Here is a 25,000-nt window from a genome sequence, read left to right as displayed (position 1 = left end):
ATTTAAAAAGTAGACAGTACACCCTACAGTTGCCAAATAAAAATATAAAACCATATCCATAATGCTTTCTGTTGTCATTTTTTTAATATGCAGAATAATATTGCCTAGTACAGCAATTCCCTCTATAGATCAGCGCAATACATGTAATTTGTACTGTAACAGAAGCCTAAGAGGTAAATATAAACTGTTAAACCTACCCTTGCATCCATTTCTGTAGCAATATTATATCCATAACCAGACATAAAGCATGTCTATATTTTTTAAATAATTTACAGCTACCTTAAACACTCGATCAATCTATTAGTGGAATTGTTTTAAATAATACAGTTAGGTTAGGAAAATGGCCCGTCTTTCTTCAGGTGGAATTGCAAGACGGTAATTGGTATATTCTGCTTCTTGATGGAGGGTCCCATCAACTCAACCAACATCTTCAATTGTTCTGTGGTCATCCTAAAGAAGTCATAAAACTTCTCCGGATTATTGACCAAATCTGGGAACAAATGTCCAAAGCTCCCAAATTCAACTCTTCTAGAATTGATTGGATGCAGCCATATTCGTTGCCTCCGCCTCCGTCTACGCTTTCTCAGCCACAGCAACAATGCTATTTCTGCAACAGCAAAGACGTCCATACTCCTCGAAGGCTGCCTTGCTACTGAATGATGTGTTAATCAGATTCAGTCGGTTGGAACTATACCGATTCAAAATGACTCGAGTCAAATGATTCTCCATCAATTGAATCGATTCCATTCGCTTGGTGTAAACGCAGCCTTCTACTACTACTACTACTACTACTACTACTACTACTACTACTACTACTACTACTACTACTACTACTACACTCAGTATATCACAGTAAAGCGGAAACAATTATTTCTCAGATTAGAGAGAGAGAGGGAGAGAGAGAGAGAGAGAGAGAGAGAGAAAGAGAGAGAGAGAGAGAGACAGAGAGAGAGAGAGAGAGAGAGAGAGGGAGAGAGAGAGATGGGAAAAGTGAAACTCTCTCTCCAGTGGAGGTGGAGTGAAACTATTTCCATGGCAGCGCTGGGTGGAGGGAGTGGTGGGTGGGGAGGAGCCTTCTGCTGTGCTGTCCTGTCTCTCTTCCCTGTAGCTAGTTAGAAGTAGTTACCAAACAGCCTTGCAAGGACCAAAAAGTCTGTTGCTGTTTGGCTTTCCTTTGTATTCCTTTGTATTCTCCTCCTCTTCCTCCTCCTCCTCTTACTCCTCCTTTTCCTCCTCCTCCTCCTCCTCCTCCTGTTACTCCTCCTCCTCCTCATTTTCCTCCTCACCAATAATTAATAAAATAAAGATGAATACAAGTAATACCATAATTGAACACAATATTTCATGACATGGGAAGCCAAACAATAAATAAATAAGTAAACAAAACTGACAAATGAAACAACAACAACAACAACAACAACAACAACAACAAAGCTAACAAAAGATAAATAACAGGATTAAATCACCACGGATATATTTATATTTATTTATTTATTTATTTGTTTGTTTATTTATTACAGAGAAGGTTACAAAAAATAATAATTACAAGAAGAAGGAAGAAAGAGAGAAATATGAATAAAAGGAAAAAAAGAAAGAGATGGAAGAACAACAAGAACAAAGAGAGGAGGAGGAGGAGGAAGAGGAGGAGGAGGAGGAGGAGGAGGAGGAGGAAGAAAGAGAGAAATATGAATAAAAGGAAAAAAGAAAGAGGAGGAAGAACAACAAGAACAAAGAGAGGAGGAGGAGGAGGAGGAGGAGGAGGAGGAGGAGGAGGAGGAAGAGATGATGAAGAAAGAGAGAAACATATTAACAACAAAATACTAAAAAAAAGAAAAAAAAAAGCAGGATAAATAACAATAACAATAACAATGACAAGAAGAAGAAGAAGAAGAAGAAGAAGAAGAAGAAGAAGAATAAGTAAAGCAGACTGTTTGATAAGGAGAGAGTAAGGAAAGAAGCGATTGGTGATGAGTGGCAGGAATGTAAACCTTTGAACCTTGTGTCAAGTCTCGTTAACCTAACAAGACAAGTCAGGTGAGGTGCAACAAGCCAGTAGGCCTACACGTGGCAGTCCCTGTGTGAAATATACCTGCCTATTTCCAGCTGTCCTCCCCATCCATCACCCCGTCTAATCTTCTCTCAAAGCTCCCTAAGACTCGCCACTAACAGCCTGCTGATTGCTGAGTCCGTTCCACTCATCTGCCACTCTGTTTGAGAACCAATTTCTTCAAGCATGAACCCGTTATTTCTTGTTCTGTCCTGGTTACTCATCCTGAGAATTTTGCTTACGTCTCCCTTGTTGTTACCCTTATACCACTTAAAGACTTCCATCAGGTCCCCTCTTAACCTACGTCTCTCTAAACAATGTAAATTTAACGGCTTCAGTCTCGCCTCGTAATTGAGTGATCCGCGCCAAGGGTAAAGTCACTGTACGGTGATATTCCAAGCTGGGCAGTGATCTGAACCTCCAGTGCTCCCTCCAGGTTCAGATTTCTCCCTTTAGGTTCTCTTTTCCCGCTATAAACAAAACAAGATATCCGAAGTTGACTGCCTCACTGTATGAAAAAGTCGTATACGACAACGCATTCTGTTTTCATGCAGACGTGAGAAGTGACCTTGTATGATACGAAACGCCTTTGTTGACTGCAAGTTTATTGAGATCTCCATGACAGAGAGTCCGCTGGGATTAAATGATGAAATAATTTGATTCTCTTGAGTGATGTGAACCTGAGTTTAAATTTATACCCCGACATTGTCACGACACTTCCCTTTGTAAGTTGACGTAACTCTTCATTTTGAAATCAGTGTAGGTCCTGCAGCGTTCCTGGATCCGTGCAGCAGCAGGTCCAGGCCACTCCCTTCAAGTGCCTCACCAGAGCGGTATGAGCCTGGCTGGAAGTCACTCCCCCTCACCTGCCTCTCTTCATCCCCTCCACCTTCAGAACATTCCCTCATTTTTTTCTTACAAAGAAAGTCACAAAACAATAACTGCTAAGTTGATTGCCTTCATTACATGAAAAGGTTTGATACCATTGTTTTATCCTCATTTGATAAGGCATTGTTTTATCCTCATGCGCATGTTAGGAAAAGTGACAGGTTATAAGCACCAGAACATAACTTCTCTGCTGATTATGAGCTGAAGAGAGAGACTCTCCATGAAGGGAAGTCCTCTGGGATTTAAAAGATTGACTGGGATGCAGTTTGACTATTTTATTGCAAAGACAAAAGCATCTGACAGATCACATGTCATTGCTCCTCATACAAACACATCGCAAATTCCTGTTGTTCAGAATCCTTTGAGACACACACACACACACACACACACACACACACTAAGAACACAAATAAGATGTTCCTGGCGGTTAGTTGGCAGCAGTGCTACCTAACTGGGGAGCCACACACAGTGAGTCATATGACAGCCAGCTTCTTGCACCCTCTTGTCCTCCTCCGTATGGATCACAATGGGCGTGTTGAGCAGGCAAGCTGCACCACCAATCTCTGCATCCGCTGCCCACACAGCATGAGCGTTGATACGGTTGTTGCTCACGTGTCCTTCCTTCCCTGTCCTTCTGCCCTATATTATTTTCCAAGTGAGACTTGTGTTGCTGATTCAAGGTCAGCAACACACTGCAGCTGCTCCTGAAGGGAGGATGCATCCAAGTCACAATCAGATGCTTCACTGAGGCGTCTACACACCGAATAGCCTGGCTGGACTTCAACAGGTAGCAGCACGGCAGGGCGACCATGCATCAAATTAAAGGCACAAAACCCTCTTCATTTCTTCTTGCTTGTGATGAAAGCAAACACCACACCAGGCAGATCCCCCGCCCATCGAGCCTTCACCCCCACTCAAACCTCCGGCAGGGATGCCTGGACTGTCCGGCTGCTTCGCTCAGCTGAACCGTTGGCTTGGGATGCCATCCACTGGTGATCCGCTGCTGCTCCACACCCAGACCACGCAGCTGCCTCGACACATTGTTCACAACTGTCGACCCTGCTCAGTGATCTGGACAGCTGCTGGCACGCCATGGCGACATACGGTCTCACAGATGAAGACAGCTACACTTCTGGCAGTCTTGTCCTTCAGCGGTTGTGCTTCATTCAGTCCGTTTGGTGAAGTAGTCCTCCATGATCGCCACGCAGACACAGCCCTCCTGTGATGGCGTCAAGCGTGGACACGTCTTTGCCAACTTATTTCCATGGTTTTGTGGGGGGGAGGGGTGGGTGCAGAGTGCAGGGCCGGTGACGTCTTCTGGAACCAACACCAGCCTTGTTGTGGTAGCGATCACGTGCTGCTGGCTACTTCTTCACATCAGCTGTAACACCAGGCCACCAAAATCTGTGCTGTAATCTACTCACATAACTAAAATGCACTCAGTTATACTGACTAAAGATGCTGTGAATGATTGAATCACTGAATGTGCAGTGCCCGCGCGCACGCGCAGTGCTCGTGAGCCTCCGCCACGGGTGTGGAGAGGCGACTGTGACCGCGGTGGGCCGGTGGAAGCCCCTGTAATCAAAGGGTGCTTGACGGGCCGTCATTCTGTTCCCGCTACCCGTCATTACCTCACAAATACTCAGTCGACCTCACCGCAATAGAAAGTGAGGCTTCAGTTCATTAGGTAATCGTGCAGGAGGAGAAGGTTTTGAAGGCCCGCCGCACCGTCACGGCGCAGTCAGTTCGCACACGCCAGGCTCAGTGTGCCGCGGCAAGCTGCAGCGCCCGCCTGTTGGTGTGGACGGTGCGGCGGTGTGTGAACCTCTGGTGTTGTGTTACACGTGTCCCCACGTGTAACACAACACGGTGCGTGACACGGGAGTGGCGTGTGGTGGTGACCGGCGCGGCGGTGAGGGATGGACGTGGTGGTGCAGGGCGGTGAAGTGCTGCAGCAGTTCTGTGGCGGCGGTGAGGCAGCGGGCAGGGCGGCGTGGGGACGTGACGTGACGTGACGCAGGCGGCACGTGAAGGTGCTGCTGAGGAGTGTATGGTGGTGGTGGTGCTGGTGATGGGTGTGTCGCCTGTGGTGGTGGCGGTGGTGATGGTGGGTGTGTTGGCTGTGATGGTGGTGGTGGTGGTGGTGGTGGTGGCCGCGGCTCGTGCGTCACGCTAGGCAAGCCGTGAGCCCTGCCCGCCATCTTGCAGCTGGGCCTTGGCCTGGCCCGCGGCGGCGCTCACTCACCAAGACGAGGCAACACAGGACCACTCCTGCCCGGCAACCTGCCACGCCTTCTGCAGGGTGAGTGTACCGTGTGTGTGTGTGTGTGTGTGTGTGTGTAGAAATGTGAGAGATATGGAAATAACCTTGTAGACTGCGAGTGTTTTGTTTGTGGACGAAGTGTGACGCTTTTTCAAGTGGTGACTTGCGCAGTGAAGGAACCAGCGGTGAACTTAATGAACTGAACGAGTCTGAACCTAACCTAACCCAAGGTGACCCACGGTGACCCAAGGTGACCCAAGGTGACGCAGCTCTCAAATGAAAACGGTGATGTTATTTGAGCAGCATCACCAGTGTGTGCACGACGGCACCTGCTTACCACGCCGTACTGAGCAAAGGGAGTGGTGAAGGAAAACACCGGTGTTCTTACCTGGCAGGCCTACCTGGCGGGCTTCTCACTCCCAGTGATCAGCAGCCAAGGGCGACGGTTTCAGGGACAAGGGAAGCAGCCTGCTGCCGATGCGCCAGCTGCTCAACGCGTGCATTGCACGTGCAAATGCAGGTAAAGGGTGGACGGGGCATCAGTTGCAGCCACGAGTACCACGGCAGTATTGATGATGACAATGATACGTGCACTGTGTGTTTGGCTGTGTGCTGCTGCTTCATTCCGGCACAAGTGTGGATCATTGTTCTAATTAACCTATCCAACTAATTCAGACAAGCACGACTGTAGCCAAACACTGAATTGAGGAGGCGGGCTGCCGCTGAAAGGGTGACGTAAGTGAGGGGTGCCGTCACTGAGGGAAGTGTGAGAAGCACCGACCACTGCCGCAGGTCAGGGGCGTGTGGCGTGCCTTGCAGCCTGCTTGAGGGCTGCAGTGTTCCGGTGTTCACTTGTAGCTAGGTGTACAGTCGTGTAATGCGCTGTAAGGGAAGCTACACAAGTAATAAATGTAGGAAGAAAATAATCTAACCCAACAGAGCGTAGTTAAGATTAATAAAGCAGAAAATGTGCAGAGAAAACTGGTGAGCCATTCCAGGTAAACAGAGAGAGACGGACGAAAAGAAGGAAAGAAGGATGCACTGGCGGCCGCAGGCAGCAGGGCTCAGCCTCTGGGAGGTTCATTATATCGAGTCAGGTTAGCATGACACACACACACACACACACACACACACACACTGCAATGGTCGCCTCGTGCGTAGCCCGCTCTCCTGGTGCTGAATGGGAGGGAGCAGAGCAGCTCACCGCAGCGCACATTAACCTCCACTTTTCTTGCCTCTCACTGCGAGTAGTCTTGTGGCCGAGTCACGCCACGGCTAGCCTGGCCAGTCGCAGACAACCGGTCTGGAAGCAATCGGCGGCCAGTCCGGCGCCAGTCTGGGGCCGCTCGGCGACCAGTCCACGAGCGGCCTCGGGTGCACGCACCCTGGCGGCTCATGCTTGCTGGCGAGCGCTCTGGCACTCCTCCGCCACCGGGCTCATCCGCATCTGCTCTCAAAGATCTTTCCCGGGACTTGCAGAAGGGAGATGGCACGGCAGCAGCTGTCTGGGCGGGTAGGGACCTCCTCCTTCCCAGGCTTTACACCACCCTCACCTCCGCCTCCTTCAAGTCGTCAGGAGTTTCCAGATGGTCGTCTTGTTGATCCCACTCCTGCCTGGACAGGTGGCCTTGGTGGGTGAGAGGGGAGGGAACTTGTGGGTCTGCTGAGCGCTGGCAACTCCCTGGGTGAGGATGGACTGGTGGTGGTGGTGGTGGTGGTGGTGGTAGTAGCGGTTGGAAGGCGAGCGTGCGAGCAGGCGCGGTGTTGTGTGTTCCTCAGTGCAGGTATGTGCAGGTGTGTAGGACAGGTGTGTGGTGTGGGGAAGGGAAGGGTTGTGTTAGGTTAGGTGGGGTGTGTGTGTGTGTGTGTGTGTGTGTGTGTGTGTGTGTGTGTGTGAGAGAGAGAGGGTGGTAGTAGAAGTATTATTTATAATGGTAGTTATGGTGGTGGTAATGCTCCTGTGTGTGTGTGTGTGTGTGTGTGTGTGTGTGTGTGTGTGTGTCATGTTGTCCACTCTAACTCAATATATAACTAGTACTTCTACCTCCTCCTCCTCCTCCTCTCCTCCTCCTGCTCCTCCTCCTCCTCCTTCTCCTCTCCTCCTCCTCCTCCTCCTCCTCCTGTCAGCGAACAATGAAAGAGATGGAGCTTCTATTACGTTATTTTTGCAAACCTTTTTAACTCTCTCTCTCTCTCTCTCTCTCTCTCTCTCTCTCTCTCTCTCTCTCTCTCTCTCTCTCTCTCTCTCTCTCAGAGAATTTGATCTTTCAAGTCAATATATATATATATATATATATATATATATATATATATATATATATATATATATATATATATATATATATATATATATATATATATATATATAAAGAGAGAGAGAGAGAGAGAGAGAGGAGGGGAGCTTAAAAAAAGGGTAGCAGCGGATGTGAAAGATAGAGGGAAGAGGGGTTAGGTTAGGTTAGGTTAGGTTAGGTTAGGTTAGGTTACGTTAAGTCAGGTTAGGTTAGGTTAGGTTAGGTCAGGTCAGGTGAGGTCAGGTCAGGTGAGGTCAGGTCAGGTGAGTTACCTTTATGCTTATCATTATCTCTGTCGGTAGTTGAGAATTGCATGCCGCTGTGCCACAATAGTCCATCTCCTAGTGCACTATTTGTATCGTACATCACGGCCAGTAGTCTGTACCTGAAATAGTAGTAGTAGTAGTAGTAGCAGTAGTAGTAACAATAATAATAATACTAATACTAATACTAATAATAATATTCTACACCATAATTTGTTACTTTTCTCTCTCTCTCTCTCTCTCTCTCTCTCTCTCTCTCTCTCTCTCTCTCTCTCTCTCTCTCTCTCTCTCTCTCTCTCTCTCTGGAAATCAGGGAAAGGCTTACGAACATGGCGGACAAGTGGCGTCAGTACTCACCCCTGCTTCTCATCCTCGACTTGAAATCTATGCCACTGGCCAAATCGTCGACTATTTTCAAAGTCTTCTGCATCCACTCTCAGTATGTGAGGCTCCCTGGAGGTGAGCCTGTGCAATATTTCGTTACCTGAGAGAGAGAGAGAGAGAGAGAGAGAGAGAGAGAGAGAGAGAGAGAGAGAGAGAGAGCTTATTAAATACATTCATAGATTTGCTATTATTATTATTATCATTACATTACTACTACTACTACTACTACTACTACTACTACTACTACTACTACATGACGTACCAAGCCAATATTCCCCGTTAACATCGCCAAATCCGAGACTGTAATCTTTCCAATCTCTTGTAAAATTTTCCTGTCTTTTTCCCGTTTTCTCTGTCTCCTGACGGTTAAGGAAGACTGTCCATCCGCCTCCTGCCGTCTCCAGGTCACACCACACCTTGACTGGGCGGCATCTGTCGGTTAGGAAGGAAGTTATGGGCGTTAAAAGCTTAAATAAGAGGAATCGTCTTTGTGATTGGCAGCCATATTGGTACACTTACTCTGAAGGATAAATTTCATACACTCCGCTTTCTCTTGCTCCTGCCAGCTGGTGCCCCGCGCATTCCTTCACTCTGATGGTGGTGGTGGTGGTGGTGGTGGTGGTGGTGGTGGTGGTGGTGATCGGATAGCAAAGAAATTATTATCATTATTATTATTATTATTATTATTATTATTATTATTATGAGCAACAGGAAGAAGAAGAGGATGAAGAAGAGAATTGTAGTAGTAGTAGTAGTAGTATCACAAATAGTACTTACCTTACACCAGATCCAAGCACAACCACACTCTCAGTAGTAGTAGTAGCAATAGTAGTAGCAGCAGTAGTAGTCGGAATAATAGTAATAGAAGTAGTCTCAGTCACCGCTCCACCAGAAACACGGTCTACTATCCTCCCAGTGCTACTATTCCTGCCATTAGTGATAGTAGTAGACTCAGGAGGACCAGGCGGAGCAGTGAGGACAGTTATTGCAGTAGTAGTATCGATAGTAGCAGTGGTAGAGAGCATTGCAGTCCTTTTGGGTGCGTCGGAGTCAGTTTGTTTACATTTGCAACCGTGGTCACTTTTGGCGGGAAATTCGTGTGTCGACGAGCCTAAATCTTTATCTTTTGTCGTCATTCGTTCCTTCGTGGTTTGAATTTCCCTTTTCAGCTCCTCCTTGTCCTCCCGCAGCGCCTCCACCTGTGTTTAATAAAAGGATGTTAAATTTATTCAATACAACACCGCTTCCCCTTCTCTACTACTACTACTACTACTACTACTACTACTACTACTACTACTACTACTATCTCACCTGGGCTTGACACCTTCCAGTCTGCGTCAGAAGTTCCTCCATTCTGTGTTGCAGCAGCGCGTGTTGTGTCAGTGCAAGTGTAAGAATCCTCTCCTCACCGGACGCACCTGTAGTAGTAGTAGTAGTAGTAGTAGTAGTAGTAGTAGTAGTAAAAGAACAACAGCTATAATAACTACTAATATTTACAATTTTCCCGGCTGATTTCTTTATTTCTTTATTATTCATTACTTAAATTTGCTTTTTTTATTATTATTTTTATTTGTCAGTGTGATGCGAGACAGAAAATAACAGTGCTAATAATAGAAATAGATCACAATACCTTTTAGCCCAGCGGTCTCTTGGGTCGCGTCAATGTTTCCGTCGCTTACACTCCGGCGCGGCAGCAAGTTATGAAGGGATTGTGTCACCTCCACTAGGCGCACCAGTAGATCTGAAGGCACTGCAATGACCTGAAACACAACAGCGGCAGTGTTACTAATAGTACCAGTAGTTGTTGTAGTGGTGGTAGTAGTGGTGGTGCAAGGATTGGGGTTGTAGTGACTTACTGAAGTGTTATTGGAGTGGTTTGTGGGTTTACGTTCTCGCACCGAGGCACTCTCAACCACCATCGCCATCGTAGTCAGGGCTGCCACCACCACAAGTGCCACCATAGCCAGGGATGCCAACCGTACCGGCTTGTCCATGCTAGAAAGAATGTTGTTGTTGTTGTTGTTGTTGTTGTTGTAATGATAATATTAATAGTAATAATAATAATGATAATAATAGTAATAATAATAATAATAATAATAATAATAATAGTAGTAGTAGTAGTAGTAGTAGTAGTAGTAGTAGTAGTAATAATAGTAGTAGTATTTTGATTACTACATCTTGTGCATTTTCATAGTTATTAATATCTTATATATATATATATATATATATATATATATATATATATATATATATATATATATATATATATATATATATATATATATATATATATATATATATATAAATAGACGAAATGATAGCAATGAAATAACAACGGTAAAAATGTTGTAACAATTATAATTATTGTCATAATTATTGTAATTATCATAATGATAATATTGATAATGACAATAAGAATAATGATAATATTGATAATGACAATAATAATAATAGTAATAATAATAGTAATAATAATAATAATAATAATAATAATAATAATAATAATATAATGATGATGATGATGATGGCAGTAAGAATAATGTTAATAATTGTTTTGGTGGGCATAGTTTGATAATAATGAGAGATGAATAAAGAATATTGTTAATAATAAGGGTAATGTTTAGCATGAAGACAAACACACAAAACAAAAAAAGTCGCAATACTAACATCACAAAACAACACACTAATTTTTCACAGCATAATTACATATTAATTACAAATAAATCACTCATAATTATAATAATCCATTTCATTTTCTTGTCACCAGTGAATCTCCAATCGATAAAAATCCAATATGGCGGACTGACATAGAATTCCTCCCTTATTTAGGAGAAAAGGAGGGAAATCTCTCTCACCTGGAGGAAAGGGAGGGAGGGAAGGAGAGACGGGAGAGACGTCTGCTGCCTCCTGGAGAGAAAGACACGGCACTAAGGGAGAGAGAGGGAGAGGGAGAGAGAGAAAATTGATGAAAAGAGGAGGGAGGGAGAGAGGGAGAGGGGAATCTTGATCTTGGTCTTGGGGAAAGAGAGAGGGAGAGGGAAAGAGAGAGGGAGAGGGACGAAGAGTGAGCGTTTATATAAAAAAAATCAATGTTTTTATTTATTTCGCATTTTTATTTTGTTGTTTATTTATTGAATTGTTTTGCATAATTAGAAAGAAAATGCTTTTGTTATTATTATTATTATTATTATTATTATTATTATTATTATTATTTTTATTACTATTATCACTACTACTACTACCACTATTATTATTATTATTATTGTTGTTGTTATTGCTGTTGTTGCTGTTGTTATCATTTTCATTATTAGCATGTAAAGAATGTTTCCTCTTGTTGTTGTTGTTGTTGTTGTTGTTGTTGTTGTTGTTGTTGTTCATTCAGGACAGAACAAGAGGTAAAAAAATCGAAGCTTGAAAAAAATTGTTTACGAAAGAAATGCGAAAGAACTGGTTGTGAACAGACTTAGGGAGCTTTGAGAGACTAGACAGGGTGATTACACAGAACAGGTGGAAATTTGCAGGCCTATTTCACACAGGGAGTGCCACGCGTAGGCCTACTAACTTGTTGCGCCTCACTTTAATTGTTAGACAAGGAGAGGAATGATTGAACGACCTGTAGTGTGTGGTGGCGCCTTACACTCCGCTTGGCTGTCCTGCCCCTCTGACTGTCAACACAGCACACGACAGAGAGAGAGAGAGAGAGAGAGAGAGAGAGAGAGACAGCATTGGTACCCCTGACTGCTGACAAGACTCCAAGAATAATTTTGCTTACTTTAATAACGAAAACAAAGACAAATTAATATTCTACCTTTAACAGTGTACCGCCTCGCTCTCTCTCTCTCTCTCTCTCTCTCTCTCTCTCTCTCTTAGTGTATCTGTGATGGTCATTAATATATCAGAGGTCAAAGGTCACCATGAGCGGACGTGAGGCACAGAAGCTTCACTCACGCCGGGCTGAAGGATGCGTCTCCTCACCCACTGGCGATCTCTGTGTCGTTGCGTGGCGTGGTGCTGTGTTGGAGTCTGTCCTGTGTCCTTTGCTGGCCCCTGCTGTAGCCTACTGGTGTGACGGCGTGGGTGGGGCGTGCGGTAATCCTGATAGGGGAAGGACTATGGCCTTGAGGGAGCGCTGGAGGGCTGAAGAAGGGCCGGGGGCTGCAGATGGCTGTGCTGGTTGTGGCGCGGGTGGTGGTCAAGGTGGCTGTGGTGTGTCCGGGGGGAGAGGTCGCCGTGTCTGGGGGAGGGGGCTGGTGAGGGGCTAGGAGCGGAGGGGGGGTCACACCAGTCTGCGTGAAGTGACCGGCTAAATTTAGTGCGGCAGTTTATGGAAAGCGAGAGGTGCGGTGCTGCTGGTGACCCCGGGTGTTGGAGGGCACAAGGGGAGGGGGAGAGGGGAGAGGGGAGAGGGGAGAGCCTTGATGTGTGTCTGTCATTGTGGCGGACGAGGTGCAGCAGTGTGTGGTGGTGGTGGTGGTGGTGGTGGTGGTGGTGGTGGTGGCAGGCCTGTCTCTCCACACCTGGTACCTGTCTCTCCACACCTGGTACCTGTCTCTCCACACCTGATACCTGTTAGTGAGGTGATAGGTGTGTCTCTACCCTTGCATGAACAGCTGGCGTCACCTGCACACACACACACACACACACACACACACACACACACACACACACACACACACACGCACACGCACACACACACACACACACTCCTCAAGGTGTTTTTGATATAAGTAAAGATATAAAACATTGGAATTATAAGATTACCCGCTAAAATTGTTTGCTAGTTTTCTGTCAGGTATTTTGTAACAATTAATGTCAAATAGAAAAAAAAATTATTCAAGGTGTGCCACAAGGTTTTATAATAGGCCCTTTACTGTTTGTGATAATACATGAATGTTATTTGTAATGTTAGTGATGTGATAAATGGCGTTCTTTTCGGTGATACGAGCCTAACAGATAATGATTTGTGTAACTTAAATACAAAATTGAATCAAGAATTGCGTAACATATTCAGATCGGTAACAGCAAATAAATGAGCCGTAAAAATTAATAAAACTAATTTCATATTGTTTGAAAGACGTTTTGTTGTCAGTAATTTCAAATTGTTTTATGGAGGCTGTCACCTAATTAGTGTTTCTTCTACTAAATTCTTAGGAGTTATTACTGACGAAAATTTAAACTGGAAGAAGGTTGAATACGATCAGTGTGTTCAAAGTTATCAAAATAATAATAAATCATAATAAAAACTCTTATTTTCCTCCAGCCATCCGTGACACAGCCAATCCTGCGCAGCGGTCGTTGCGTACACACACACACACACAGACACACACACACACAACACCTCATTAGCATCACCACAGCACAAGCATGAAACATCAACGTGCAGATCAGGTTGAGTGACATCCTGCACCCTGTTGGTATTCCTGACTGACTTCATAACCGTACTGCTAACTTGATGAGAAAACACGTAGGCTAGGCTTCACTGCTGTAGTCCATAAATAAATTGGTATCTTTGTAACAGCCTACTTATTTAGGCTCTATGGTGGTTCAAATATTTTCAATTAGGAGTTTATTTAGTAACTTGATAACCGTACTGCTAACTTGATGAGAAAACACGTAGGCTAGGCTTCACTGCTGTAGTCCATAAATAAATTGGTATCTTTGTAACAGCCTACTTATTTAGGCTCTATGGTGGTTCAAATATTTTCAATTAGGAGTTTATTTAGTAACTTGATAACCGTACTGCTAACTTGATGAGAAAACACGTAGGCTAGGCTTCACTGCTGTGGCCGATAAATAAACTGGTATCTTTGTAACAGCCTACTTATTTAGGCTCTATGGTGGTTCAAATATTTTCAATTAGGAGTTTAATTAGTAACTTGATAAAGAGAGGTGTTGTTCTGGTTCTTAAGGCTTTATTTCGTATTTTGTGAAGTTTTTGGTCTTTGGCTTCTACTCATAGTGTGTATTGGGATAGGTGGATGATCAAGAATGGGAAGGATTAGTGTTTTAAGTAAGTGTATTTCATTGTTTTCTGGCATATTGTATAGCTTGTATCATTTATTTAGTGCTGAGTCTGCTGTTGTTTTTACGTTGGTGAATGTGCTTGTAATAGCCAGACGTGGTTATGGTTAATCCTAAGCATTTGCCCTTATGTTTTAATTCTATTTCTTCCTCATCTCGTTTGGCTGCGAGATGGAGAGGTGTGAATTTATGAACGTTTTTTTTTATTTTGCATTTTTTTTTTCATATTCATTAACTGCCTTTATTGCTCGGTCAGTTTTGATGTTTAGCATGTTCCTAGATCTCCCTGGGCAGCCAATCACTTGTGTTATATCGTCTGCGAAACTGATGTCGAGGTTTTGTTGAGGGTGTTGTATATCATTGGTGGAAATTGTGAAGAGTGTTGGTGACAGGACACTACCTTGTGGTACTCCGCATTTCAGGTTAAATCTTGGTCCGGTATGGTGATTTATTTTAATGGATGCTGTGCGGTCTGTTAGGAAATCACATCAAACTTTTTCGATAGTTATTGGTAGATGCAACTGAAGTAATTTGTGTTTAAACCCATGATGCCAAACTTGATCTGATTCGTATTGCGCTATTTGCACAGTGATGATTGCTAATGCATGTGTGGTGCCCCTGCTATTGCGATAGGATGTGTGCCAGGTGTGATAGGATGTGTGCCAGGTGTGATAGGATGTGTGCCAGGTGTGATAGGATGTGTGCCAGGTGTGATAGGATGTGTGCCAGGTGTGATAGGATGTGTGCCAGGTGTGATAGGATGTGTGCCAGGTGTGATAGGATGTGTGCCAGGTGTGATAGGATGTGTGCCAGGTGTGATAGGATGTGTGCCAGGTGTGATAGGATGTGTGCCAGGTGTGATAGGATGTGTGCCAGGTGTGATAGGATGTGTGCCAGGTGTGATAGGATGTGTGCCAGGTGTGATAGGATGTGTGCCAGGTGTGATAGGATGTGTGCCAGGTGTGATAGGATGTGTGCCAGGTGTGATAGGATGTGTGCCAGGTGTGATAGGATGTGTGCCAGGTGTGATAGGATGTGTGCCAGGTGTGATAGGATGTGTGCCAGGTGTGATAGGATGTGTGCCAGGTGTGATAGGATGTGTGCCAGGTGTGATAGGATGTGTGCCAGGTGTGATAGGATGTGTGCCAGGTGTGATAGGATGTGTGCCAGGTGTGATAGGATGTGTGCCAGGTGTGATAGGATGTGTGCCAGGTGTGATAGGATGTGTGCCAGGTGTGATAGGATGTGTGCCAGGTGTGATAGGATGTGTGCCAGGTGTGATAGGATGTGTGCCAGGTGTGATAGGATGTGTGCCAGGTGTGATAGGATGTGTGCCAGGTGTGATAGGATGTGTGCCAGGTGTGATAGGATGTGTGCCAGGTGTGATAGGATGTGTGCCAGGTGTGATAGGATGTGTGCCAGGTGTGATAGGATGTGTGCCAGGTGTGATAGGATGTGTGCCAGGTGTGATAGGATGTGTGCCAGGTGTGATAGGATGTGTGCCAGGTGTGATAGGATGTGTGCCAGGTGTGATAGGATGGTTAGGTTCACTTTCACCCTGGGCTGGTACTGTCAACACTTAATTATGTTTCTAACTTCTTCGGCTTTTACCATCATGTGTGTGGGGTGTGTGCTGAGTGTGCCTGTGTTACAATTAGTATAGGGGATTGTTCTTTGTATATTATCTCGGATGTTTTGTAGTACTACTTCATTAATGTTGTTATCTTCGTCACTAAGCAATCCATTAAATATTTCTCTCCAATATTCCCTATGTACTCTTTCCTTATCACGTTTGTGTCTAATTTGATGTTGTTTTTGTTTAATATGTAGTGAGGTTCTTTTTTTCTATTACCGGTCAATATTTGTAGGTACTGGAGACTTTATTTATTTGTTTATAATATCTGTAATTGTTAAAAGTCCAGCCATGAACACTTTTATACGTTTGCAATTCAGTGAAGAGTGTTGTGAGAGGTTTTCCTGCGTCATTATGTTTGTGTGACGGTAGACATTTATAATAGTGAAGTTGGGATACTATAACAAACCTAACCTAAACACACAACACCTAAAAAATAAATAAATGAATAAAAAATGTGATAGAAGGCATTTATATAGTAAAAATTGAGATTGATTGGTGTGTTGCGTTCTGTATTGCTTGATGCCAGATGTCAGTTGCAGTGTTTATAGTTCAAGTGTTTCATTGTCTAGTGTGTTACTGTTAGTGTGTTGGTGACGTGTGTTTTGAATGTTTGCCAGGTTGCTTTACTGTAATGTGGTGTGGTAGGTGATGGTATTAATATGGGGTGCGGTAGACATCGTAAATATAACTGGTATGTGGTCGGTGGTGGTGAGGGGTCCTGCTGTTGTATGTGTTGTGGTACGTTCTGTGGTTAATAGTATGTCAGGTGTTGTCCCTCTTCTGCGTGTGTAATGTGTAGGAAATTGTGGCCGTGTGTGTTGAATGAGCCTGTTGTGTATGAGTGTGTTGGGCTGTCTTCCTATCGTGTTGGTGTGAGTGTATCGCAAAGTGGTGTGGTTTGTTAATAGTATGTCAGGTGTTGTGCCTCTTCTGCGTGTGTAATGTGTAGGAAATTGTGGCCGTGTGTGTTGAATGAGCCTGTTGTGTATGAGTGTGTTGGGCTGTCTTCCTATCGTGTTGCTGTGAGTGTATCGCAAAGTGGTGTGAGTGTATCGCAAAGTGGGGTGGTTTGCACTGAGATGGGGTAACATGTACACTGGCCTGTTGCGTCTCAATGGTTTGGTGAAGTCAGGAATTTGATATATAGTTTCTTCAAGGGTGTTGATATAGTGTGGATATAATAATTTTGCCAGTTGTGGTCACATGACTTCTATTGCAATTAAATCAGATAAAAAAAAAAAACATCAAGAAATTTATATTGTAATTTTTGTGTGTAGGTTGTATCCTGGGATTTTAATTGGTGTGTTTTCGTTTGAAGTGACCGTTTATAAATATTACATCAGGGTCAATGATTCTGTGTGTGTTAGACAGTGAAATCCTTCTATTAAACCAGTGTAGTAAATTGTGTTGTATTATTGTTAGGATACGAAGGGCCATGTTGTGTGTGTGTGTGTGTGTGTGTGTGTGTGTGTGTGTGTGTGTGTGTGTGATGGTGATCTTTCTTTTATTTGTCCTGATCTTCTTTTCCTAAATATACTGTGGTGTAGTATAATAAAGTAGTGATGCATTTTAATTTCCCCATTTTCTATTAGATGAAGTAATTTGCTGTTCATTGTATGTGAATGTGTAGGTCCCGTCTTGTATTGGTGTGACTCGCTGGCTAAGTTGTCTGTGGATATTGCTTCAAGTTGTGTGTCTTTGCAGTGTAGTTCTTTCTTTGTGTTTTGTTGTGTCTTTTGTTTGTCAGTTTGTTGTTGTTGTTGTTGTTGTTGTTGTTGTTGTTGTTGTTGTTGTAATTTGGTGTTCTTTGTGTGTATCGGTAGATGGGTCTTGTGTCATCGTGTCAAGCAGTTTTCCGCCGTCAGCAAGAATAGCGAGGTGGAGTTAGGTGGAGTTGGGGGTGTTTGGTAGGTTGATTTGTGGCAGGCTGTTTGCTTTCAAAGTAGCGATCAGTTCATTTGCATAACTGCCGGGTTCAGTCACGTTCATCAGATGAGCGTGAATCATACAAGAATAAATGTTGAGGTGTTCATCTTTGCTGATCTGTGTGAAGGTGGTGGTGTTCATAGTTGACTTGGTGTTGGTTTTCGCTACTTGGAAGTAGGTTACTTTTCCCTTCTCTTCTTCTCCTTTCTTCTTAATTGCTTCTTTCCTGTTATATCTGCATTTCATTGACAGAGTTCTGTGATTTTCTCTGCAATTGATGCCATTTTTGCTCTCTTTGCTACAGTTCTTGCAAGTGTGGCCTTCCTCGGCCACTGTGAACATGTTTTGTGGTGTTAGTTCTTTGGGCAATCCTTAGTGATGTGGGACTCGACCTGATATATATAGCATCTGAAGCATGTTTGTATGTGGCAAAACTTCTCTTGCTGGGTCTGGTAGTGAGGGATCTTCATGGAAAAGAGTTTGAGTCCATGTTCAGTGTGTGAATGTTATTTTGATCGTCTTAGAGTCTGGGAATTTGAATATACATTGTCAATTTTGTTTTCCAGGTAGGTAGGTGTTGTGGGCACATACAGCTCACTGGTGGCGTCTTCCTCAGAGTTTGCGTGTATGTGTGAGTTTACATTGAAGGCTATCTGTGACAGTCCTCTTAGCCTTCAATTCTGGCGGGGTCACTGGGGTGAATTCATGTTGTTGTTGAAATTCATTCTTGATAGGGTCTTGAAATATTTTCTCTTGTTGTTCGTGTGAAGAGATGACAACAACAACAACAACAACAACAACAACAACATATCCATGTTGAGTTGGAATGATGTTGGTTGGGTATATGTCAGTGTTGCTGAGTATTTTCAGGAGAGTTGTCTTTCTTCTAGGTTCGTTGGCATTGTGCGTTTTGATCTTCACTCGTGCCATCCTTGTTACATGTCAATACAATAATATAACCTACAAGGGGCCGAGGCCCGACACACAACACAACTAAAGGACAGAAAAATGGAAGGAGCCTACCTATGTACCTCAGTTCAGCAGTCCAGCAGCCTCTAAAAGCCCACGCAACTGCCCTGCATGAGGTACGACCTGACCCTATCCAACGTTTTTGCTGGAACCTTCCTCACTGGCTTAATTAAGGCAGCTGCCCTTCTAAGGGCCCCCCTTGAGGCACTGCCCGCGGGGTTCACCTTCACCAGTGAGGAGGACACTAAGGGCGAAAAGAGAAATACAGTGGAGAGAAAAGATGCCTGGGCGGGACTCAACAACACCAACACCACCACCACCACCACGGAGTCCCCGGTACACAGGGCTTGGGAGGGTTCCCAGGTGGAATTCTCCCTGTTGTGCAGGACAAGCACAGACGTCACTGGCAGGATGTAGGTAGCTGGCAGTGTGGCGGGGCACAGCGGTGTTTCCACTCGCCCTCAGACCTTCACGTGGCACTCCCTATATAAGGCACACCATTCTGTCTAATCTTTTAAAGCTCCCTAGTGACTCAGCACCCACAGCCACATTACGGAGTCCACCTGTTCATCCACCACTCTATCTGAGAACCACTTCCCTCCTGTCTATTTCTCAAACGTATTTTTTATTCAAGTTTGCATCGTTACCTGCCGCAGCCTTACCCTGATTAGTGAGCCTGGACATTTTACCTTTGTTACCCTTGAAATATTGAGGATGTATCTTGCGTTTTCTATGGTTGCGTTAAAAAGAAAATGTGTATTATTACTATCATAGTTTTTCTCAAACCCTTTACTGCTGGCGATAGTCTTACATGTTCACGTGCGCTGACTATTCTGACTATCAGGTGGCTCTCGGACTATCAGCCTACAAGGAGCCGTGAAAGTTACCAAAAAAAAAACTATTTCGCTGATAGTAGTATAGTAGTAGTAGTAATAGTAATAGTATTAGTGGTAGTAGTAGTAGAAATCTCCTTTTTCTCTCTCTTTTTCCTATCTGTGTGTGTGTGTGTGTGTGTGTGTGTGTGTGTGTTTGTTTGTTTGTTTGTTTGTTTGTTTGTTTATTTGATTTTTCTTTTCTCTCTCTCTCTCTCTCTCTCTCTCTCTCTCTCTCTCTCTCTCTCTCTCTCTCTCTCTCTCTCTCGTTTGTGTGTGTGCGTGTTTGTGTGTTTAGTGGTGGTACTGCTACTACTACTACTACCACTACTACTACTGCTACTATTACTACTACTACTACACTCAGTATATCACCGTAAAGCGGAAGCAATTATTATTTCTCAGATTAGAGAGAGAGAGAGAGAGAGAGAGAGAGAGAGAGAGAGAGAGAGAGATGGGAAAAGTGAAGGCAGTGGTGTGGGTGGGGGGTGGGGGGTGGGGGGGTGGAGGGAGGGTTTGCGTGAGTGTTGAGTTTGAGTTTATTTGATAAAGTTGCATACAATTTTAGTGTAGAGTAAATTGTAAGTAGTAGAAGTAGTAGTAGAAGTGAGTGGGCGGAGCAGTGAGCCATTGTTAACATGTATTGGCGGTCATTAGGTGTTTATTTTGGCAATTACCATTGCTGTACACGTTTGTGCTAGAAGTTTGCGCCTTAAATATTAACATTTTGATAACATTCAATTTTTGCTATTTCTTGATTTATTTTACATTGTGTTGTAGTGGTGGTGGATTTAGTATTGTTTATTTACGTCTGTAATTAAGTTTAATTTACAAGTATTTTACATGTTGTTTACTCTTACATGGAGGTGGAGGAGGGAGGAGGAGGAGGAGGAGGAGCGCCGCGCCTCTCTATAGTGAAGAGACTCCTGGTGGGGAAGCAGGCATGCTGGCTCGCTGGTGGCGCCTCCCTGTTTAGTGTTTGTAATTTTTGGTACTGTTCATCTCCCTCTTCCTGGAGGCGTTGCCAGACCGCCGCCACAGCCATCATGGCATGGAGCCTCTCGGGGAGGGCAGGCAGGAAGTAGGGGAGGGGCGGGCGCTTGGTGACGGAGACCTTCAGTTGTCGTGTGTGTGTGTGAGCGGCGGCGGCCAGTGTTATTATTATTATTATTATTATACACCAGCGAGGCGCAGCATTCTGCACCTTCTGGAGTCTGCTTATGGCTCTTCTTCTGTCAAGGCGTGAGTGGGTATATCGCAGTACCGGGATCACCAGTGTCTTCTTCACAAGGCGGAGCTTGATTCCCTCGTCCAGGGCCCCCCTGAATCGGTAGAGAGTGGCCAGAGTGGATCGGGCCTGCTGCTGCTGCGCCACTCTTGCTGTGATGTGTGTAGTGTGTCCCCTGGTGGATATTCGTAGGCCGAGTAGGGAGCCAGCCAGCCACCTGGGGAGAATTCCACTGGCTCGCCCTCAACCAGGAGAGGGTCTGGGGTTCTGGTGGCGAGGGGACGACTGTGAACTTTTAGCAGTGTTCGTCCTGGTTGTGTCCTGAATCCATACTGCCCCGCGGCCTTGTGGAGCTTGTTTCCATCCAGGTGGCTCCGGAGTCTGCTCGTGACGATGCTCTCAAAGATCTTTCCCGGGACTTGCAGAAGGGAGATGGCACGGCAGCAGCTGTCTGGGCGGGTAGGGACCTCCTCCTTCCCAGGCTTTACACCACCCTCACCTCCGCCTCCTTCAAGTCGTCAGGAGTTTCCAGATGATCGTCTTGTTGATCCCACTCCTGCCTGGACAGGTGGCCTTGGTGGGTGAGAGGGGAGGGAACTTGTGGGTCTGCTGAGCGCTGGCAACTCCCTGGGTGAGGATGGACTGGTGGTGGTGCTGGTGGTGGTAGTAGCGGTTGGAAGGCGAGCGTGCGAGCAGGCGCGGTGTTGTGTGTTCCTCAGTGCAGGTATGTGCAGGTGTGTAGGACAGGTGTGTGGTGTGGGGAAGGGAAGGGTTGTGTTAGGTTAAGTGGTGTGTGTGTGTGTGTGTGTGTGTGAGAGAGAGAGAGAGAGTGGTAGTAGAAGTAGTATTTATAATGGTAGTTATGGTGGTGGTAATGCTCCTGTGTGTGTGTGTGTGTGTGTGTGTGTGTGTGTGCTGGCAAATAAAATGCCAGAAGGAGAGGAAAGGGAAGAAGAAAGTGTACAAGACTAAGATAATGCTCCCTTTGTGTCCCCTCCCCTCATCCCCCCTCCTCCCCTCTCCCCTCTCCCACCTCTCAACATTTTTTTTTTTTTTATGTATGAGTGACACTGGCCAAGGGCAACAAAAATCTAATAAAAAAAAAAATGCCCACTGAAATGGCAGTCCCATAAAAGGGTCAAAGCAGTGGTCAAAAATTGCTGAATAAATGTGTTGAAACCTCCCTCTTGAAGGAATTCAAGTCATAGGAAGGTGGAAATACAGAAGCAGGCAGGGAATTCCAGAGTTTACCAGAGAAAGGGATGAATGATTGAGAATACTGGTTAACTCTTGCGTTAGAGAGGTGGACAGAATAGGGGTGAGAGAAAGAAGAGTCTTGTGCAGCGAGGCCGCGGGAGGAGGGGAGGCATGCAGTTAGCAAGATCAGAAGAGCAGTTGGCATGAAAATAGCGGTAGAAGACAGCTAGATATGCAACATTGCGGCGGTGAGAGAGAGGCTGAAGACACTCAGTTAGAGGAGAGGAGTTGATGAGACGAAAAGCTTTTGATTCCACCCTGTCTAGAAGAGCAGTATGAGTAGAACCCCCCCAGACATGTGAAGCATACTCCATACATGGACGGATAAGGCCCTTGTACAGAGTTAGCAGCGGGGGGGGGGTGAGAAAAACTGGCGGAGACGTCTCAGAACACCTAACTTCATAGAAGCTGTTTTAGCTAGAGATGAGATGTGAAGTTTCCAGTTCAGATTATAAGTAAAGGACAGACCGAGGATGTTCAGTGTAGAAGAGGGGGACAGTTGAGTGTCATTGAAGAAGAGGGGATAGTTGTCTGGAAGATTGTGTCGAGTTGATAGATGGAGGAATTGAGTTTTTGAGGCATTGAACAATACCAAGTTTGCTCTGCCCCAATCACAAATTTTAGAAAGATCAGAAGTCAGGCGTTCTGTGGCTTCCCTGCGTGATATGTTTACCTCCTGAAGGGTTGGACGTCTATGAAAAGACGTGGAAAAGTGCAGGGTGGTATCATCAGCATAGGAGTGGATAGGACAAGAAGTTTGGTTTAAAAGATCATTAATGAATAATAAGAAGAGAGTGGGTGACAGGACAGAACCCTGAGGAACACCACTGTTAATAGATTTATGACACGCACAAAAACAACTCCATAATGATGAGGCCACTAGAGAGAGAGAGAGAGAGAGAGAGAGAGAGAGAGAGAGAGAGAGAGAGAGAGAGAGAGAGAGAGAGAGAGAGAGAGAGAGAGAGAGAGAGAGAGACTGTTATTATTATTATTATTATTATTATTATTATTGTTATTATTATTATTATTATTATTATTATGAATTGGTAATTATATATAAATAAGTATTATTTTTTGTTGTAAATAATAATAATAATGTGTGTGTGTGTGTGTGTGTGTGTGTGTGTGTGTGTGTGTGTGTGTGTGTGTGTGTGTGCGTGCGTGCGTGCGTGCGTGCGCGCGGCTTGACATACACAACACCGGACACGGCGTGAAATAATCAGCGTTAGGGAGATTAACGCACCTGTGTGTGTGTGTGTGTGTGTGTGTGTGTGTGTGTGTGTGTGTGTGTGTGTGTGTGTGTGTGTGTGTGTGTGTGTGTGTGTGTCATGTTGTCCACTCTAACTCAATATATAACTAGTACTTCTACCTCCTCCTCTTCCTCCTCTCCTCCTCCTTCTCCTCCTCCTCCTCCTGCTCCTCCTCCTCCTTCTCCTCCTGCTCCTCCTGCTCCTCCTCCTCCTCCTCCTCCTCCTCCTCCTCCTCCTCCTCCTCCTCCTCTCAGCGAACAATGAAAGAGATGGAGCTTCTATTACGTTATTTTTGCAAACCTTTTTAACTCTCTCTCTCTCTCTCTCTCTCTCTCTCTCTCTCTCTCTCTCTCTCTCTCTCTCTCTCTCTCTCTCTCTCTCTCTCTCTCTCTCTCTCAGAGAATTTGATCTTTCCAGTCAATATATTATATATATATATATATATATATATATATATATATATATATATATATATATATATATATATATAGAGAGAGAGAGAGAGAGAGAGAGAGAGAGAGAGAGAGAGAGAGAGAGAGAGAGAGAGAGAGAGAGAGAGAGAGAAAGGGGAGCTTAAAAAGGGTAGCAACGGATGTGAAAGATAGAGGGGAGAGGGGAGAGTGAAGGCAAAGATAATAACTACTACTACCACTACCACTACTACTAAAACTACTACTACTACTACCACCACCACTACTACTACTACTACTACTACTACTACTACTACTACTACTACTACTACTACTACTACCACCACTACTACTACTACTACTACTACTACTACTACCACTACTACTAGTACTACTACTACTGGTACTACTAGTACAAGTAGTAGGTGACATGGTGGCGTGATGTGGTGTAAGCGTCCAGCAGGCAGGCATAGACGCTTATAACGTGTCCTACGAGCCCTGCCACAGAACTCAGGGAGCTGACCTCGGACTGTTCAGTCGGAGTAGGAGGAGGACGAGGAGGAGGAGGAGCAGGAGGAGCAGGAGGAGGAGGAGGAGGAGGAGGACAACAAGGAAAGAGAGAGAAAATAATGCCATCTTTTATGAGAGAGAGAGAGAGAGAGAGAGAGAGAGAGAGAGAGAGAGAGAGAGAGAGAGAGAGAGAGAATTTTCTTTCATTATCATAATTATGTTGTAATTCTTCTCATTCTTATCATAATCATCGTCATCATCAGTACAGCGCTGTTATTTGTACCTCTCTCTCTCTCTCTCTCTCTCTCTCTCTCTCTCTCTCTCTCTCTCTCTCTCTCTCTCTCTCTCTCTCTCTCTCTCTCTCTCTCTCTCTCTCTCTCTCTCTCCCCAAACAAATTATCTACCCATTTATTTATTTATTTATTTATTTATTGTATAATGTAACGATGTATTGAATTGCAGTGTGTGTATTCTCCCCAGTGTTCCCCTGCTCAGTAAGCTCCCCACTCTGACATAATCCTCTCAGGTAGTCTCCCCAACAACACAAACAAACACTTTTCTTAACAAACTCCCCACACTACCCTCCCCTTCCCCTGCCTCAATTAACCTCCCCAAAAATATATGACACCCATAATTAAACTCCCCAATTATACTAAAGCCGAACACAGTCTCCCCATCTCCCCACTAGTCTGATCTCCCCATCTCCCCACGTCCGTCTCTTGTCAAACTAGTCTCCCCGTCCCCTCCGAAGGCTAACCTCCTCACCTTGTCTCCCCATGTCC

General features: G+C 44.7%; 2 long non-coding RNA genes across 2 annotated transcripts; one reads left to right on the top strand and one right to left on the bottom strand.

The window, feature by feature from the left end:
* The first annotated feature begins 8,085 nt into the window (after positions 1-8,085).
* Positions 8,086-19,457, top strand: LOC135095209 (uncharacterized). Its single transcript, XR_010264130.1, has 2 exons — positions 8,086-8,214; positions 18,613-19,457. It is a non-coding gene; the product is annotated as an uncharacterized LOC135095209 (long non-coding RNA).
* LOC135095307 (uncharacterized) lies at positions 9,749-11,179 on the bottom strand. Its single transcript, XR_010264242.1, has 3 exons — positions 10,995-11,179; positions 9,996-10,134; positions 9,749-9,899 (listed from the first exon to the last, which is right to left on the bottom strand). It is a non-coding gene; the product is annotated as an uncharacterized LOC135095307 (long non-coding RNA).
* Positions 19,458-25,000: the final 5,543 nt, after the last annotated feature.

Source organism: Scylla paramamosain, chromosome 48 (assembly GCF_035594125.1).
Source record: "Scylla paramamosain isolate STU-SP2022 chromosome 48, ASM3559412v1, whole genome shotgun sequence".
Lineage (NCBI taxonomy): Eukaryota > Metazoa > Arthropoda > Malacostraca > Decapoda > Portunidae > Scylla > Scylla paramamosain.
This window is presented reverse-complemented; position numbering and strand designations above follow the sequence as displayed.